Source organism: Cuculus canorus, chromosome 16 (genome assembly GCF_017976375.1).
Source record: "Cuculus canorus isolate bCucCan1 chromosome 16, bCucCan1.pri, whole genome shotgun sequence".
Taxonomy (NCBI): Eukaryota; Metazoa; Chordata; class Aves; order Cuculiformes; family Cuculidae; genus Cuculus; species Cuculus canorus.
This window is the reverse complement of record NC_071416.1, coordinates 6,544,115-6,563,763: the sequence shown is the minus strand read 5'-3', so window position 1 is coordinate 6,563,763 and position 19,649 is coordinate 6,544,115. Positions and strand designations below refer to the sequence as shown.

Genomic DNA, 19,649 nt, shown 5'->3' with positions numbered 1-19,649 from the left:
GAGTCGCACATAATACACTGCGATATAGAATTATAGAATAGTCTGGGTTGGAGGGGACCTTAAAAATCACCCAGTTCCAACCCCCGTGCCACGGGCAGGGACATCCCACTGGCTCAGGCTGCCCAAGGCCCATCCAACCTGGCCTGGAACCCCTCCAGGGATGGGGCAGCCACAGCTTCCCTGGGCAACCTGGGCCAGTGTCTCACCACTCTCATGGTGAAGAAATTCTTCCTAACGCCCAGTCTAAATCTGCCCCTCTCCAGTTTATACCCATTGCCCCTCATCCTATCACTACAAGCCTTTATGAACAGCCCCTCTCCAGCTTTCTTGTAGCCCCTTCAGGTACTGGAAGGTCTCTGTAAGGTCTCCTTGGAGCCTCTTCTTCTGTGATATCTGCAGTTGAAACTACTTTGCTGAGCCTGCTGGGCTGGACCTGCACATCAGCCTGCCCCTCTATTTCTTAAACAGGCGACTAAGGGTGGACTCACTTGAGTGGGTGCCTGCTGCCCTCCCCGCGTTCATAGCAGTGATGCAGGCACCAGCCTTACTGTAACGGCTGCCATAGGCACTCGGGGGCTGTAATCCTTGCAGTTAGGCTTTCCCCCTCCACATAACCCCTCTCAGAACCAGACCCCTCTGAGCCACCGCAATTCTTGTGCCAGTTTTCATACAACCAGCTCTCCCTCCCCCCAAATTATTCCAAATGCTGCAAATCAGATATTGCCTGCAATGCTTCAGCTCCTTTTTATAGTACATACATATTTCAGAGTTTCCACTTAATACAATTATAGTTCATTTAGCCAGCAATTATAGTAATAGGAAGACTGGCAACCACTGTCATTCAGAATGTGGAAAATCAATGTTGCACAAAGGTACTTCTATTCATTCTATCGAGTGTCCCCTTCATTAGATTCACATGGTCTGAAATCACAGGGAAAAGTTAGGATCAATTCGGGTCTTATTGTGGTGGGTTTTTTTGTTTTTTTTTTTATATTTATCCATATCCTATTTGGTTTCCAGACAGAATCCTGAGGCTCCTTCCAATATGATTTGTTCTATGATTCTGTGAATTGTCAGATCTGTTCTTTCAGCAGATCCATTTTCTATTGGACTTCACCTGACAAGGGACCTTTCATAATGGATTTCTCAGAGGACACTCAAAATATGGTTGTCCAAGGGCAGTGAAATAGAAACTTTTGAGTTTTTCTTAAACCTTTTGTTCGATGTTTGCTTTTTGTCCAGATTTTATAAACTTATGTTCACGAAGGCATTTAAATAGGTGCTTCAGTTAATCCATATTTTAACAGACTTCTGAAGACTCTGTGTAAACATATGGCTACAGTTAAGCAAAAGTGCAGTAGACAGGAATGAAGTGCTGAATTACAGATGTAGTGCTTCCAAAAGAAAGCTAAGACTATAACCATGTCTCCTGAGTTTTAAATCCTCTTTCTCAGTCACTTAACCGTGCTGTAGCAAACCTACTTTGGACTGATGGTTTAAATAGCTCTTATATTTGCATTTCATTATGTGAATGGCCTTAAAAATTGACTTGCATAGGGCAAAATGATCTGTAATTGTACCTGGAATATTTAGTCCCCAAAAGAAAGTGGCTAGCAATGGGAGGTTCCCTTTGTTGTTCAAAAAAGAAAATCCTTAAATCACTGCCATTACTGCAAGGAGTTGTTTCAGAAAGGAGAATAATGATATTTTTGCAGGTTGCCAGACTTTTGCTGCAGAAGAGCCTCTTGGCAGCAGATCCACTTGATTCAATGAGCATTACTGAATTTCCTCGTTGATCTGTTTGTCTCCACATGGTGCCATCTTTTGACGGTGTTACATTATAGCCCCTTGTTCTTATGATAAATTATTTTAATCCATCATCAGAGCACACTCTTGCTCTAATGATGGATTAGTGTTATGCATCATCAGGGCGAGGAGCATTGATAATGCACCATAAGAACCCCACTGACAGTGGAAAAATCTGCCAAAAGAATTAATTTGCTCTGCACCAAAACGAAACCAGAAATAAAGACGCAGTTACACAAAACGGCAAAAATTCCATGCAGAAGAAGTAAATCCAGCTTCAGTGGCAATCTGAGGGAAGAAGGAAGATGGAGAAGTGGCCAAGTAGCCACATGTCCAGGTGCCCTTGCACTGGAGAGTTTTGCATCTGGGATCAAAGGAGTAAGTGTGTTGTGTGGATTCCAAGGTGAAACAATGTCCCTTCATGGTATCAAGGCAACTCACTTTGGCTCACAGCGTAAAAAGAGGCCTGAATTCATTAGGCATTTGCACAGGGAACTTGAAAATCTGCTGCTAGCTCACAGAGGTAGGTGCAAATATTTGGCACTGGTTGCCTCTATTGCAATCTTTCCTTGAAGGGACAAACTGTGGGTGTCTTCTGCATCTCCCAGCACCAGGTCTGAGGGTACAGGTGCAGCTCCTCTTCGACCAGCTTGAGAAGGGCCTCGGTTAAGTGTAAGCATTGGCCTCTTTGCATACCAATGCCCTGTGTTATCACTTTAGAGGAGAATATTGCCTCAAAAAACATGCAGTTAGTTTTGTAAAACTGACTCTAATTTACCTCAAACTACAACAACTGTGGACACAACCAAACTACAGAGTGCGCCAAAATGTAGGGTTGGACCTAAATAACAATAAAATCCTATAAATTTACAAATATACATTTTAACCACTGAATCTTAGGAGCTTTATTTGGGCTTGGCTATGAGTTCCTTCAAGTTTAGCTGTGGAAATAAGAAAAAAAAGAAGTTTTTTTTTACTTACACTATCGTAAAGCAATGTAGCCCTTGATATATATTTCTTCACATTCTTGATTATACCTATTCTACCACACCTTGTGTCAAAACTGTGATGATAAACATCAAGAAATGTTGAACACCAAAGAAAACACATGGGAAATTGAACAGACTATCATTCACCTTCAGGTAAATCCATAATACAGAACATTAAACACTATTGGCATCATCAAAGCCTGGGCTCAACTCATCCTGTAATTTCAGCAATAAAAGTGAACCACTCTCCTGGCACTTGGGTTCTCCGGGGACTGCTCCGCACTGCATGTCCCAACGTGTCTATAAATGCCTGTAGATAATTCTCAAACAGAGGATTTTCCACACTTTGAAAGATAAACCACAGAACCCAAACGCAGAGCTTGAATTTGTGACCTCTGTATATGGGGCTGGTACTTTCCGATTCAGCCATCTGCCTCTATCAAAACTGTCAACAGTTGCCTGTAATGCTTGCTCATCTGTGTCAGCATTTTGCCTGCCCAGTTTTTCTAAGGAAGGTGGAAGAGACTTTGTAAACAAGCCATGATGGAGCAATCTGGTATTATTTGACAGATTTGGCGTCCAGGCTTATGTTTTAGAATGAGTTTCAGCAGGACAGGGCATGTCCCGAAGAACAGGGCTCATCCAAATTAGAAGATAAATGACTAAACAAAAGTTACCCATTAGAGCTAACAATTCACTTACATTGTTGGTGGAAGAAAGGCTTTCTTCTCATTAAACTGCCTTTGGCACATGGACTGGCCTGCCCACAGAGATTACTGAAAAAGGGAAGAGGGATGTGCGCAGAGGGGAGAAAGCAGCTGTTTCCTCTGCTGGTGCAAAACACGTCTGTCCCCATGCTGCTTGTCGCAGGCAGACGTTGCAGGTTTTGGAGCCACTGATGACACCAAGACTTTTTTCATCAATTTTGCTGAGCTTTTCGTCACCTCATTGATGGAATATATTATATTGTGTTTATCCCATGTCGTTTTGGGGTTGTGGAGAGAATGATCTCAGGCAGCTACCAGGACCTGCGGTTCATTATTCATATGATACACTAATGGATCATTGGTCTAGGAACTAAACATCCAGAAATGTGTAATAATTACTGTTATAAACTAATAGTGCAACCTATGAAGAACAAGTCTGAGCACACCTCCTGTGTCTGGTATTTCATCTATAGTTACATTCTCTTCAGCGTGGGCCTCACTGCTGCTATTGACCTGACATCTGAAGAGGATCCACGATGAGTTTTGACCACGAAGTGGAGTATTACATGGCCCTACAGGTTCTTCTTGATTTCTGATTGAAACCTCTCTGCCAGCAGTCCCAGGAATATACCCTAATGGCTGTGATTTATTACTGTGTTATCATGCCTGTCTGCCTCATTACAGACTCTGAATTCTATCAGGCAGCTTGTCCTTTAGTGTCTGGTAACCAATTACTGTGTTCTGCAAAGAAGCCTGAAGTACTTTGCCAAACACTGCTAATAAACTGGGAAAGAGCCTGTGCACAGCTTCAGGTTGCCTTAAGGAAATTCCAGTGAGCACTTTCCACTTTATTGTCTAGTTCACAGTATTAATGAGGAATTATCTTGAAGAGTCATTCTCTACACAGAGCGAAACTCTCCTCTAAAGCTTGTGCCACACTGCATTACTGCACATGAACTTGCTTTCATCCAGAGACTGCTGAACTCAGTAGGTGTCTCTCAAATGACAACAGTGAGAGCAGGACTCAGCCCACGGTCTGAAATCAGATACTTCACAAAAGAAGGAAAATAATCCTGTATTCTTTTCTCTTTTGCCATAGGTAAAGCTGGTAAGAAAATTCAGAATGGACAAGTGCCTGCACTACAAGGCTGACAGGAACCTGTTACTCTTAAAGAGCAAAATCATCGATAGTGCTCTGTGCAAGTCCTCTGCTGCAAAGTGAGTGTCACATCCACGTGTAGTATGCACTTTGTTGTATATTTAATACTTTCTTTTGAGGCTGGCTTGCCCTAATGGTCCAAAGAGGAATGAGCTGGGGCCTGTGCTGCAGAAGTGACCACTAACCACCCTCACTCCAAAAAATTTCTCTGAATCCTGCTCGTTTCTCTGGCACTTCAGATGATTTTACCTGTGGTCTTGCTGCTTCGAAAGACTTGGTTGGTGGCAGTGTAAAAGGCGAGGAGACTGGGAGTCCTGGTCTTGGAGAGAACTGCTCGAAGCCTCCAGAGCTACCCTGTTCACATCACTTTGTATGCTCACACACACACACTCCCTCACTCTCTCTCACTCTCATTTTCCCTGAGGGCAGACTTCTAAAAAGTTTTTCTCCAGGTTGTAAAAGACCAATTCCATAAAGGAACAGCTTAGTGCTACAATGACATGATTTGTGGCTTTCAGGCTCCAAAGCTGTAATTTATTCAGACAATTAGCAGCAGCCCTGTGTTCTTGACAAATTCTTCGCTTGTGTGCAGCTACTACACAACAAGGTGCTTTTAAGAACCGTGCCTTATGGATTAAAAGACTCCCCCTGCCTTTTCACTCCTTCTTTGACAAGTTCTTTTCACAGTCAATGGAAATTAATACAATAGGTTAGAGAGGTGATATACAATAATCCAGCCAGCCAAGAAAGCACTGTCTGAAAAGAGCAAATACAGAGCCTACAGGAATGTTCAATACACAAAAGGGAATGTTTCAGCGTTTGCCTTTTGGTGAAGTTATTTCATCCTTCACTTCACATAATCCTCAAGAGTTACTGTACCGGATGTCACTGTGATGCCGTTAATAAGCATAAATGCTATTTAAGTGAGGGTTAGCTGTCCAAAAGCACACATCTGAATGTCTGCCTTGGCAGTCAGGTGGCTTTGCCTGGACCACAAACTGGCTGAAGCGTCCACTGGCTGTGCATGATGTGCCCGTGCAAAACCCCCTACAACGCAATGCTGACACTCACAGAGGTAAAATATAAATCAGTCCAGACTCCTTTTTTCACACCCAAGCCCGAAGTTAAACCAGAGTGATAAAATCCAGATCCAGCTCTAAATCCTGCCCTCTTCCAGCACTGTTGACGTTCAGCCTGGCTGGACGCAGGGGGCTGGATCAAGGTCCAAATCCCATTTACACTGGGACCTTGTCTTTCAAGAACGACAGCCCTGCTGAAACTAAGGGTCTGCTTCTTTTGCGTGACGTGAACTAATTTGTTTCTGGGAATCTGTTAAAACTACCCCATTAGCTGCATGATGAGCAAGCAGCCTCTTCTTCAGCCCACTCAGCAAAATGAGAATAAAAGCAATCAAATAATCATGGACTTGGGCAGAAACCGCTTGCTCTTCATCACAGGGGCAAATTGTCACCTGATATTTAGCTTTGGTTTTGGACTGAGATATTCTGGCTCATCTCACTCCAGAAAATGTTAGATCTGCAGGAAGACCTCTGTAGAAACCCCTCCAGAGCCTTCCTTGTAGTGCTTCAGAGCAGCGGCACGAGTGATAAACGACATTAATGATCTAGCATACCAACTTCGTATTATGCTTCATGTACCAATATCTAGGGAACAAAAAGATGGGGTTTTGACCAGACTGAAACCTGCTAGAGTGAAGTTTTGAGCAAACCACGAGAAGTTTACGTATTCTTTTTTTTTCACCAACTGTGGACAGAGAAATGGAAATTTGAAATAAATGATTAAACTGGAGCTCAGATTCCAGGGTGAATTGGTATCTTAGAAACACTTGGTGAGTTACAAAGGTGTCCATAAAAACTGCAAGACTGTCTCACTGTTGCATTTGCTTTCAGTCAGTTATACAGCATTCTGTCCAGTAACAGCAGGGCTTCACGCTGTAGCAAGTGAAAATTCAAAGTATTTGGCCTCATGTGGCAAAACAAAGTGTTTGATCAGTGGAACTAATTTAAGCAAATTCCTCTTAATTAATAAACAGACGTATTTTCTTTCAACCAAAGTGAGATTGTCATTGAAATATGATGAAGATCTTTTCGAAGATCTTTTTAAAGGTCTTGTCTTGGTTAGGAATGCATTTTCTTTTCACTACACTCAAAGGCGAAAGATGCACTAAAACCGTGACTGAGTTAACATATCTGTTAATTGAAACTAATTTGTACTAGCAAATCAAAATACATTTTAAAAATCATGTCTATTAGTTAAAAGAATATTTGAGGTAAAAAAAAGATATCTGTAGAAAGAAAAGCACAGTGTTGGAGCAGGGTCTGGTTCTTTCCCTGGGTTTAACACATCACTCTGAGATGTGTCTGTTTTTCCTGGACCTGGATTTTGTGTGAGTGCGTGTAGCTACATTGATTTCAGGGGTGTCATGCAAATGCTACCCACCAATGACATGACACATAAGTGTCTAATCCTCGGATGTTAATGAGATTCACATAGGAAAACCATGCCATTTGCTTTGCAAAGTTCATTCATAAAGCCAGCATGATACAGGATTTCAAAGTGTTTGTTTGTTATTTATTCAGGAGCCTACCTTAATAGGCGTCCTTTTTCTTTCTTTCTTTCTTAAGGAACAAGTTTCCTCTCCTCATCTCATTGTCTTCTTTTTCAGCTACCACCTCGCTTTAGGTTAATTTCCCTAAACAGAGACATAAATACCGTATCAGATTTTTCTCTTTTTTGGCTGCAAGTCAAGCCTCCTGTGCTGTGAAAGCTTGTTGGAGTTGTAGAACCTGTATCTGCAGCAGCAGCTATACTTCACTTGGAAAAGGAGTCCAGAAAGAGCTACCTTTTTTTTTTTTTACCCCCAAGCTTGAGAAAAAAAGAAAAACAAACCAAAAGAGAAGGGAAAAATGGGATGAGTATTCCTTATTTCTTATAGCTTTCAACACATCTTTATTCTCTCAGATGCAAAAGCCACCAAAGAAGACAAGGAATGTATGTGTAAGAGAGACAGGGAAAAAAACTTAAAGGTTTGCTGTGAAAAAAAAAAGTCTAGAGAAGATCAATTCATTACCAGTCGTGCCTTCTGGTGTGACTACCAGGGAGTGGGACTCTGCCACTGCAAAATGGGGTTTGAGTTGCTGTTATGGCATTTTGCTTTGCTGACAGGCATTAGCACAACCGGCCCAACCCTCTGGGCAGCACTTGTCAGGAAATAGGGAAAGAGGATCTTATTCAGGAATATTTTAGGCACGCTTTATTAAAGCACAGAACATTTCATCTGCCTCTGCTTAACCTTGCTCAGAGTCCCCCAAAAGGCAATAGAGCCCCTACAGTGAGGTCTGTTTATTTTCTGCTCAGTTGGAAAGCAAAGGTCCCATTACCGTTAAAGGGAGTTACAAGTATTCATCAAAGAAAGAAATGACCCATAAAGGCAGTTAAGTTAGTTTTATTCCCACTGCATAAGTCAAGCTCTTTTCTATATATAAAAAGATGGGGTTAGAAAAAGATGTTCATCAGGCAATCCGCTGATTTGATTGGCTGTGGTCCCCTGAGTACTTTATAATTTGTAGTTATAAATAAATATGTTTTTAATAATCAATTGGTATTTAAATAACATACAATAACCGTCTTGTTAAATCCCACTTTTTAGAATGAATCAGCAGTCAGACATTAAAGACACGGGTACCAAACAGCCACTGGATTTCAGACCATTTTTATATACAAGCCAGAAATATGACTATGGAATTATTTGGTTAGCCAAGGCCCTGGATGAAGCCAGCAGAAGACCCTGCTCTCTGATGTTGCCTTTAAGTGATCATATACTTTTCTGGTAAAATGACTTTTTAAACAATAATCACACATTATTTTCTTTGGCCACTCCTTACAGTTCAAAAGGGACGGCCTCAGACTCCAGAGTTGAAGTAAACTAATGTGTCCTCAAACCAGAGCCCAAAAAGAAAGGAGCATCTAATAGCAGGTTTGAGATTATTGGTCTCAGTCAGCTGGGTCTACACTAATTCCAGTGATCGAGTTCACGCATTGCCTCAGGAAGAGGGAGGAAAAAAAATCCCCAAGAATTTAAAAAAAAAAAAATAGACAGCACTTGGTCCTTCACAGACACAAAAGCCATTGGCTTTGTCTTTCTTAGATGATAGGGACATGCACATGTCTACAAACACACTCTTTTCCTTTGATGTTCCTTTCCTTTCAGAAGGAGCAATTGCATGCTGATGAGCTTCAAGTTCCACTCCTCTGTCCAGGGCTTCTCAGGAATGGGAATACAGTCGAAGGAGCAGGGAAAAGCAAACCTTCTCCCGGTAGCTGGAGGAGGAGGACATGGTCTGCTAAAGTTGCACCTGGCCCTGGGTTGGCTTTAGCACCTGAGTCCTTCAGTGCTGGTTCAATCTATAGTCATATGCAGGGCAGATGAGAAGGCAGCCTTGGCCATGAAATACTGTGGTTTTCTCTGGATTCCTGATGGACATAGACACCATCCTGCACAGCTGCGTGGGGTACCCTGTGGGAGGCAGTTCCCAGCATTGTGCTGATGAAGTAATTTCTGGGTTTTAGGCTGTACCTCAGCCCACCCAGCTACCAAACACCATCTACTTCTGGGCCTTCAAATCCCTTCGTGTGCCATGAAGCTGGGATGAGGGAGGAGGAGTGGTCTGAGTGGAGGCTCCGCAGGTGCAGGCTGGGGAAGAAAAGCAGTGTCTGTGAGGAACCAGTTTATAGGTTGACCTCCCTGGGTTAGAGAAAAAGTCATTGGTGTAAATTGGAACAGTATCCTCTTCCTGATCCCAGAGTTCGCCTCTTCTCTCTGTGTTCAGACTTTGAGCATACTGCTGGTCTCTCAGGGCAGGCTGGTGCCAGTGCCTAAATCTTGGTTTCAATGTGAAACAGAAGCTGGTTGGGAAGAGAAGCGATTTTTGGTGGCTGAGAAGGAGCAGGTGTGGATGTGGTGGCAGTGGATCTCCAGGGCAGACTCCCACACAGCTCAGGACGTTATGTGAGTGCTGTATTTGCTCCTACCCCTAACTTGCAGCTCTTACACCTCCTGCCTCCATCCGCACATCCAGCCCTTGTCACCCTTTTTTTTTAATTGCTCCTTCTTTTCCCCTTTTAACTCTCTGACTGTGCTGAGATTTACTCCTCAACACAGAACCTCTCTGAAATTTATCTCCATAAATCAAGGCGTATGGGCCATGCCACCAGCAGCCCACTCTGGATCATGCTCTGCTGGGTCCCACGGTGCCTGCAGGACTGCCAGCTCGGCCACACCGCCCTGCCAACCCACACAGCTCCCAGCCACCACCTTCTCCCTCCAGAAGACAAGAGCAACTCACAGACAAAGTTTACCGGCATTCTTGCTCCAGTAACTTTTCTCATCACACTTTTTTTTCCCCAGTTATTATTTTTTCAGCCCCTTCTCCCTCCCTCCTTCCCCCCCCTTATTTTATTTTAGGCGCCTCTGAGAGTTCAACTGTCGCCTGAGGCTTCAAACTAATTTTCTCTTCAGAAATGATTGCAGAAAGCCGCATGCATAATAAATCCCGTTATTGCTCTTGTTATTAAAATAGGTTGTTAGGCATGTGGACTTGGAGGCCTTTTTGTCTGATGACAGCAGTTCTTCTTAGCTAGGCGCTTATGGCTTATTGACTAAGGCTGCCAGGTTCGGAGAAAAAAAAAAGAATAAGAAAAGAAAAATCAAAAAGAGAAGGAGCTGTAGCTGCTGTTTAGCAGTGAGAAAGTTGGGATGATTTGAGGCAGTTCTTTTAATCATGTCCATGGGCCGTGTGCGAAAAGACAGTGCACTTCCAGCAGCTCCAAGGCTCTACAGAGGGCCCACAGAGAGCGTCTGCGGCGAGCTCTTTTCTGAGGCAATGATTAATTAATATTTCTTTGACGTGATTTATTTGAATGATTAATTAATATTCTGTGACCACCAGGACTGCATACCCTCACCATGCTGGGCACCCAGCAAGCCCCGGTGAGAACCAGAGGCTTTGATGAAGCATTTGAAGAGATTAATAATTTGAGGGACCACAAGGGAAAATTAATAGGACCATTTGCGTTTTCTGGGCGCGGAGCTGACATGTACGGAGGCAAAGTGATTTGCTCAAGGGCACCAAAAACCCAGTGTCAGGGCTGGTAACTGAAGAAACACTTTTAAGTTCCTGCTTATCATGTTGACCATTTCCTCACCTTGTTCCAACAAACCACACACTTCATCCAGCAGACCGAAAGCTTTAGTGAACCAGAGCAGAGCCCCTTTAAAATGAAATGTGGTTAAAACAACAAATGTCCTGTGAGAATGTATTCTGAAAACAATAAAAAGGTTTTTCAAGCAGGTTTGATAAAGGAAAGTATGCTGTCCAGTCATTAAATGGAAACATTTTCTGGTTACCACATGAAAATATGTTTCATAAATCACTGTTGCCTTGTAAAACAAATATCTAATCACAGATGAGGCCATGCACTTAGCAAGTTTCTTATGCATGGAAACTATGAAGCAAGGTGTATTCCTACCCAGTGAAACCAAACATATCACATCCATACAGGAGCCGGTGCCAGAGCTGGCAGAAGTGTCATAGGGAAACTTCTTGCTGCGGGCGGGGGGGCGGCGGTGATGCACACGCTGCCTGCAGGAGAGCACGTTCCTTCCAGTGCACGTTCAATGCAGACCAGGAAAGCACAGAGCTCTGAGCCATCACCTCTGCAAGAGCCACTGGCATGAGAGGAACTGAGAGATGTTCCATGACCTCCCTGATGGTTTGATGGCACCCTGCCTCTTGCTCCTAGAGAGAGGACACTGTTTCATTGTCAATGCTGACTCCGAAGTCTCCACTTCCATATACATTCAGATGATATTATGCAGTGGTTGACGACTAATGATTATTTTAGCATCAAAGAAATAAGGATTGTTTAAAGGCTTATTTATTTATTTATTTATTTATTTATTTTTACCAAGGCCAGGGTAGCATCCCAAAGAGGAACCTCTAGAGATTTTACTATCAAAACTGTAATATCATGACACTCCTGGCTGTATTCTCACTTCCAAGTACTGGCAGATGTCTGTGTGACAAGTGAGTTCAACCTCTGCAGCACGTAAGCCGTGCAGTGGGCAAGGTCAAGCACATGGTAGGTACTAAGTGATGTGTCATAGATATATCCTGAGAACAACTAGGCCAGGTCCTTTGTCTCTGAGATGTTGAACCATATTTCAAGCTCAATGGGCACGTACCGTCTCATTTCTAGTGCCAGCGGGCTGAGGTATTGCTGGGGACTGCAGTGGAGCTGCCGCTTGATCTGCTTTGTTCAAGAACCATGTCACTGTCTAGGTTAGGGTGAAAATTGATGCTATAGACTAATAAGACAACTGAATGTAGCAGCACAGAAGAGGAAAAAGAGCTAAATCTAGGAAACTCCGTTACCCAAAGAAGAAAAATGGTCACTCAAAAGCTGTCAAGATTAGCTAAATGCAGGCTCCTGTAGAAAATATGGAGTCCATTAAAGCAAATTCAGACCTAGTTGCATGTTTAACAGTTTGAGAGTCCAAATTTGCAATTCTTGATCAATTAATTTAAGGTACGTGTTTGAGTGTGGAAGCTGGCACTAGGTGAGAGTAGAAGAAGTTGGACATTAATATCTAAAGTGTCCAAATTGAAAACAACTTGCCTGCCTTCAGTAAAAAGAAAGAAAGTCAGGCACAGCTTCCTCACCCACGTTCCTTTTCTACGTGGATTTTAAAGAATGCAATTCGTGTCCCAGCAATACAGAAGCAATTACAGAAATGGAAAATGACCAAGTCATTCTCAAGTATTCATAGAAAATTGGCATCTCCTGAATATTGAATTGTACTAGGTCCTAGATTTCTATAAATACAAAAAAATCAATAAGTATCAGTGAAATGCTTTGTTAAGGTCTGAAAGTTGGCAGGACTGAAATAAGAAATGCCATTTACGTGTTACTGCCTGAAAAAAAGAAATAAGTCTGTCTTTGTGAATACACCACTTGGCCTCATGATAAGGAATAATTATGCGACACTCCATTTGCACACTCAGGAATGGAGGAAATGATCAAGAGTTGTTTACATCTGACTTGTTCTTCTCCATGATAAAAAATACGATGTTTCTAGTCCTTCTCTTTTGAGGCCTGCAGAGCAGCTCCACCATACATCTTCATGAGGAGATGTGTGTTAAGAGCAACGGCTCTTGGGAACTATTTGGAGAGTCATTGAATAATGAATGTTGAATTGAATGTTTATTGCTAACCATCCAAAGATCTTGGGGCACTTTCCAAAGAAGATAACATCATCAATCTTATTGTAAAGGCAAAGATGTGTGAAGGAAATCATTCGAGCTTTTTAGGTGCAGGATAGGACATGAACTAAAATTGTTGCTTTTCAACTCTGAGCATCAGGCTTCTGCCTGTTAACTTTCTTTGCTTCTTTCCTGCACCTTTTAATCCTGAGAATACCACCGAAGCAGCTATGCAGCCTGAAAGTTTCCACTTCCCAGACTCCAACATCTTAGGGTTTTCTTCTCTGCAGCAGACTTCAGAGTTTGGGAGAATAAAGGCAGAAGGGAATAAATAAGCTAGAAAACATATCATCATCATTACAAACATAAAAAGCTACAAATCTGTCACACTGCAGAAACTCTCACTTCATTGTTACTGTGATTTATTGGGGAGCTAATTTTAAACAAGTTTTCTTTTCCAAAACCACAACACAAAAACAAACTGAACAAGCAAGCCAGAGGACAGAAGCTAGTCGCTACCGGACAATTTAAGCAATAATCTCATTTGCTTTGTAGTATAAAAAGCAATAAAGGGCTGTTTACTGAGTGAATAAACACTGAATGAATCACAAAAAGCTCTTTATTACGATTATACTCCAAGGCAGAGGAGATTATTGTTATTACACAAGAAGGCACAATGTGAAAATTTAACTCAATGCGCCAGATTTTCAGACTGTTTCAGTGGTACAATTGTGTTCGGGGAGTACATTGTGTCTAATCTTAGCAGGCTGTTTTGACAATTCTGCATGCAAATCAGGTGGTGGGGTACAAATGCATTTAATTAACTATTTACAGCCAATTTATGCAAGCCTGGTGGCCGGACACGTGTTTTGCACAAGCAATGGCATGTTGAACTGGTTCAAAAATCAGTTGCCCTGTGTGATGCATTCAGCCCTGCAGGAGACCCACAGACGTTCTGGAGTGAGGAGCCTCTTAACCACACATTCAGCCACAAGATGCATGATGTCTCCTCCTCAAGGGGGAAAACCAGCATAGTTTCCGTGTAAAGTTAGCTTCAAGGAGGTGGAGAAGGGAATGTAAGCAATAAGAACAACACTGATGGGTAGAGCATCTCTCTTTTTTTCCTTTCATGTTTTTCTAGTATGTTTTCTTCTTGTCAGGTAGTGTTGTCTTGCAGCCACGATAAAGTGGTGGAGCTGAGGAAAGTAAAGTTAATCCACACAGAATTTTTTTTTTTCTCTTTGTGGATCTGTCAGACCATTAAAATTGGAGGGAGCTCTGAAAATAGGACCTCTGTGGCATGGGCTTCCTCTCCTGGCTGGTGAGCAGAGATAAATTCTGTTACAGTTCAGGCGTTCAATGCTCAGTCCCACAGGAGCCATGAGCCTTTTGAATATGTGTCTTTGTGCCAGGAGTGTGTTCATACCACAGCACTGCCTTGTGCACAGGGAGGTTAGTTTCTTGACGTGTCCCCATGCCTCCTTGTACTTTAAGTGTTGTTAGTCTCCTCTCAGCTAACCCAATGGGCATCATCTCCCTCAAATAATTATCCACCTCTGGCTGTGGGTGATTTGCTAGTTCTCCACCGGAGGCCTTTGCGTCCTCATCCAATAGAAGTAGTAGGTGAGTTGTGGTCTTTTGCTGTAGCCTTGTATTCCTGTGAAACCTGCTCCCTTGGGAAAGGCACCAGCACCTACACTGAGAAAAAGCAGGAGAAGCTCCAAGTTACAGAAGATACTACCAATTAGAGAAGCTTTTCCTGCTGGTACTGTTGCAGATTGAAAGCCTACATTGCCCATGAACAGAGCTGGACTATTAACACACGACCAGCAACTAGTTGTTGAATAAGAAAAGTGATGGCTAAAATCTTCATTCTCCTTCTACATGCAGTTGGGAAGCTGCTGAGAACCATCTCTAGTGTGGCCTGACTGGCATCTGAACGTGAGAAACAGTGAGAGAATATATGAATTGGTCCTTTTTTGTTTTTTCTCTTGGCTTCCACTTTTAAGATGCTCTGATCTGACGTTTATGACTGACTGTAAGTATTCACAAGCATGGAATTAAACACAAGTGAGACCTTGCAATTATTCATTAAGGGAATGAATTCATCGGTATTCATTAAGGGAAAATACCAATAGTAGATACAATTTGATTTGTCAGCCAGGATAAAAGTTAGAAAATCAGGTTTGAACAATATGTGTAAGAAAAGAAGGTCATTATGGATTTTTTGTTTGGTTTTAATTGTTTTCCCATTTGAAACACTGCAGCCACGCAAGGAGGGAATAGAAATGACATAATATGATATTGGCAATCAGTCTCATCAGACAATAATAATCAAATCCAACTACTTGGATAATCTTCATGATTTTTTCCAAGATTGTTCATCTGCTGCATATATTTAGTTTGATTTCTGAATTATCCAGCAACCAATCAAAGAGCTAAACTCACAAAAGTAATTTGGAGCAAATAGTTCAAATTAGCTCTGGTGTTTGTCCAGTTTTGGGGGCAATTAAGTAGATCCCAGGGCTTTAGAGTTTATTTATTTTTTAATGAAACTTAAACAGCCTCCTTACTATGCTCTTTGTGAGGCTCACATCTATTCAGCACTAACAGCACAGGGAACAGACACTGTAGAAACAGCATTATGTGCTAATATTTGAAAATACAGCTTTTTGGATCTATTTTAAACCAAACCTCCCATGTGGAAAAGAAGCGTCAATTTGGACCACTCAGGTAAAGAGGAGGAGTTGTAGGAGCTTTTGTCATCAGCATTTCCTCACCTCACCTATCGTATTACCAAAATAAAGAAAAAGCGAGAGCTGTAATTGCCAAGAAGAGCAAATGATGGTTAAAGTAAAATAATAAAAATAAAAAGAAAATACGGAATATTATGGGAAGTGCACATGGAAAAAAAAACCCCGCAGACCTTAAAAATATCAATCCTCTGAGCTCAAAGCAATGGATTTATTTTTTAAATTGCTGAATAAACATAGGACGGGAATAGAGGGGGCTGCCACGGATGAGAATAGAAAGTATTTTGTTGCTGATAGTTCTGAATCTCCTTTGAAAGTTTATTTTACGAAGGCCAAAGCTTTCAAGATCTCGAATTCAATTCCTTTGGGCTGCTGGCCTCTGTAAACACTTTCATGAACTACCAGCAAGGAGAGAGAAGTTCTGGCCCTAGAGAACAACGCCTTCATGTTCAAGACACGATTTCTGAGAGTAAGATGTGGTTTTGGCTGTTCCGTTGAAACCACTTACACCTGGTTTACTTCAGCAGTGCCGGGCAGGATATGGTAAAAGACCTGGAGCGTTAGGAACAAACATACCAGATGTTCCTACACATACATTCCCCATTGCAGCGAAACTCCTAGCAACAGCCCTGTCCCCATTTTCATTCCCTTGACCGCAATTCAACAATCTAAGCAAAACGTTATTTTTTAAGTATACTTCTTTTTCCCTTCCAGCTCTGACTCTCATTACCCTTTCAGCCAAGTCCAACTTAAGCTTTAATTCTCCTTAGCAGCAAGTCTCTTGTGTTAGTATTTGCTATGTTTGTAATTTGCTGGACATATATACCTGTTTTTGCATTCAGATAAAGTGTTCTCATCTCACAAAAGTGAGGCATTAGCATGGGCTCCCCTGTTTTCCAGTGGTCACACGCAAGCCCTTGCTTGCACGTGCTTCCACCAAGACACATGGGCATCGAGAAAGGCAATGATGAGCTGGGGAGGAAACCCTTGTGTTTCTGAATAAAAAGCAGAAAAAAGTTAACATTCCCAGTGGATCCCTACAAAATTTCATATTAATTCCTCCTGAGACAAGATACTAGGAATATAAGGAATGGTTTATAAATCTTCAAGCTGTTCAATAACACAACAATATGGTCTGTTCTGAAGACACAAGGAACAGGAATAATTCCAAACTTTATTTAATTTCTCTTGTAGATGGAGAAAAATCATAAGCTGGGGAAAACAGAAGCAAAAAAAAATTCTGCAACAAAAAGATGAAATGTGTTCGGCAGAGGTGGTGCAGCAGCAACACTTTCAAACTGTTTCTTACCATCTCTTACCACCTCTTCCCCCAGACAAGCAACAAAGCCACTTCACCTTTCAAGGTATCACCTGCACTATTACAAATGGTTGACATATAGTAGGCAAAAACTCATCGAAGACCGAATGTGGCTGATAGGATTGAAGGGTTACCCGGAGGACAATGGTGTTTCTCCTGCAAGAAGCCATCAGTGTAACTGCAGCAGCACCAGGATGCAGACCTGGTGACAACAGCTGACCGCTGAAGCTGCCCAGGCTTAGTCTGGTCTCTACCTGCCTACTCAGCAGAAAGCCCGGGTCAGTATGAGTGGATTGTCGCTCTGCCTGTGGAAGATGTCAAGATTTCTGTTTTGTCTTTTTCATTGACTGAGGGGTTTTTGTTTTCCATGCCACCAACCTCTAAGACATCTTAAATTCTGATTAATCTAAGTCAGCTGCAACTTGTGCAGTTATTTTTAAAGGGGGAAAGAACTCGAAGCAAAGTAGTTCCAGCATTTCTCAGTCTTCACTTTTTCTGATTTGTCTACCTAAATCCATCAGCTTTTCAGCGCACGCTGTGCCCCTCAGGTTAGGAGAGTGCAACACCTGCAATTTCCCTGTGGGTCTCTAGATGCTACAGTAATACAAGCAACACTTGACACTGTTTAAATGCTGACACCTTGAGTTCACTTGTTGAGAATTTTGGGGGAGGGGGAGGGAAGCTCACTTTATATGTAATTTCACATGTCACAGCTTTGTTTTTCATTCCCAAATATCATCCCTTTCCCTCAATTAGCCAGCCTTCTGTTGCATGAAATGACTATCATCTTATGAATGTTGTAATTGCTTTTTGCAAGATGAAAACCAGGTATAGTACTAAAAAAAAAAATAAACCTAACCACCAAATGGGGCAAACACTGCATATATACACAAAGCTTTGATTAACTTCAGAGGTGGGAGTGGACAGGCTTGGAAAGAACAGGCTATGCTCCACAGCAGAATGTTATTCTAGAACAATATTTAGGCCCTGCTTTGTGATATAAATAGTAAAAACCTTATATCTATACATCTTTATCGCAAATGATTTCAAAAGCCTTCACAGCATAAGCAGAAACTATTCTGCTCAGTCCTGAACTGCGGCCAGCCCTGGGGTGAAGTGGCAGCGCTATTTAAAAGTGATTTACCACATGAGGTTAAGAGGAGCATTCGATGCAAATGAACTCACTGGATGATTTCTGATGGCTAACATGCCATTAGCCTTCCTCAAACCAAGCCAACATTTCAGGCTTTTGTGAAAACCACTATGATTTTTTAAAATAAAAGCAAATTTTAGAAGCTCCAAGGGCTTATCCAGGTGGAGCTGGGAGACAGGAATTGAATTTTGTTCATGAGATGCTCTACAGATGAAATTTCACTTACAAAAGAAAGACGGTTTAAAAGAAAATAACCTCTCTGGGTGGAACCTGGCAGAAGTGCCTAGACAGGGGACTTTCCCTGCTACTCTGCACTAACTTGTCCCATTAATCCTTTTAATTTCATGTATTCATTTTTTACACAGCTTAGCTTGTACTGCATGCCAGTACAAATCATGTTTTGCTCCCTCTTCTCTCATCATCCTCCTTTCTCTGACAGGACTCCACAGCTGCTGCAGTAACTTATGTGGTCTGTCAGCTGGGCCACTGGGATGCAAATCTCCTTTTTTCCCCTTGGGGTGCCATCGATACTTTATTAAGAGCTTGTGCCTCTCTTTATCTGGGGAGTGAGACTAACTGCACTTTCCTTCCTATCTAGTGGTCTCAGAGGACAATAAATAAATAGATAATCTCTAAAAATGTCTAGTAAATAATGGCTGAAGGAGATTCAATTCATAATATATATAGGTTTTCTTAGAACTAGAATTTGTGTTCAAAAAGTGTATGTTTTGGGTATCATTTCCATCCTCTTTTTCTTGAAGCCATGTCATAAAATGAGTGATACGTAACTGAGACTCATTTGCACTAAGTATCCAAAACTCTGTCTAAAAAGCTAGGTCACCCACCCATCACACGTTGAAAATATATGCTCTATACCATATTTCAATCAGAACCTGATCTGGAGGTGATAAGCCTTCATTATTGTCGGGGATGCCTGGATCTGCCACTTAATTTGAGGGCCAAAGCCTAACAAACAAACATCTGAACGTCCACAAAAGCGTCAAAACTAATTGTTTAAGTTTATCCAAACGCATGCTGACTCCCCTTGTCTGGCAAGGCTCTTTTGTGCTTGACCTTAAGTTTATGATAGTAAAGTCCTTAGAGAAGTACTCGGTCTGAGCAAAGCGAAACACACAATTTACCATTTGTCTCGAAACTGTGACATACTGAGTGCTGCTTCCAAAAATTTTGGCGTGTGAGGAGATGAGAAAGTAGTTCAGATTCTCAGCGGTGTTTAGAAAGAAAGACATTTGTTGCTTAGAGAGTAACAGAGCTGTGAAGACTGAATGATCCAGAACTGGTGTGTTTGAATGCAAAGCTCTTGCAGTTTTCCACAGAAAACCCTTCACCAACTTCTGGAAATCACATTACCCAGGACATCCAAACATTTGTAAGATCAGGCTCCTTTGGAGTCACAGCTCTACATCTAAGACAGAACAAGAAAGGAATATGAGCGAGCAAGCAGGCCCTCCGCTAGGTTCT

General features: G+C 42.0%; 1 long non-coding RNA gene across 1 annotated transcript; it reads right to left on the bottom strand.

Moving 5' to 3' along the window:
- Window positions 1–11,725: 11,725 nt before the first annotated feature.
- Window positions 11,726–19,571, bottom strand: LOC128853813 (uncharacterized). Its single transcript, XR_008452591.1, has 3 exons — window positions 19,310–19,571; window positions 16,523–16,691; window positions 11,726–14,641 (listed from the first exon to the last, which is right to left on the bottom strand). It is a non-coding gene; the product is annotated as an uncharacterized LOC128853813 (long non-coding RNA).
- Window positions 19,572–19,649: the final 78 nt, after the last annotated feature.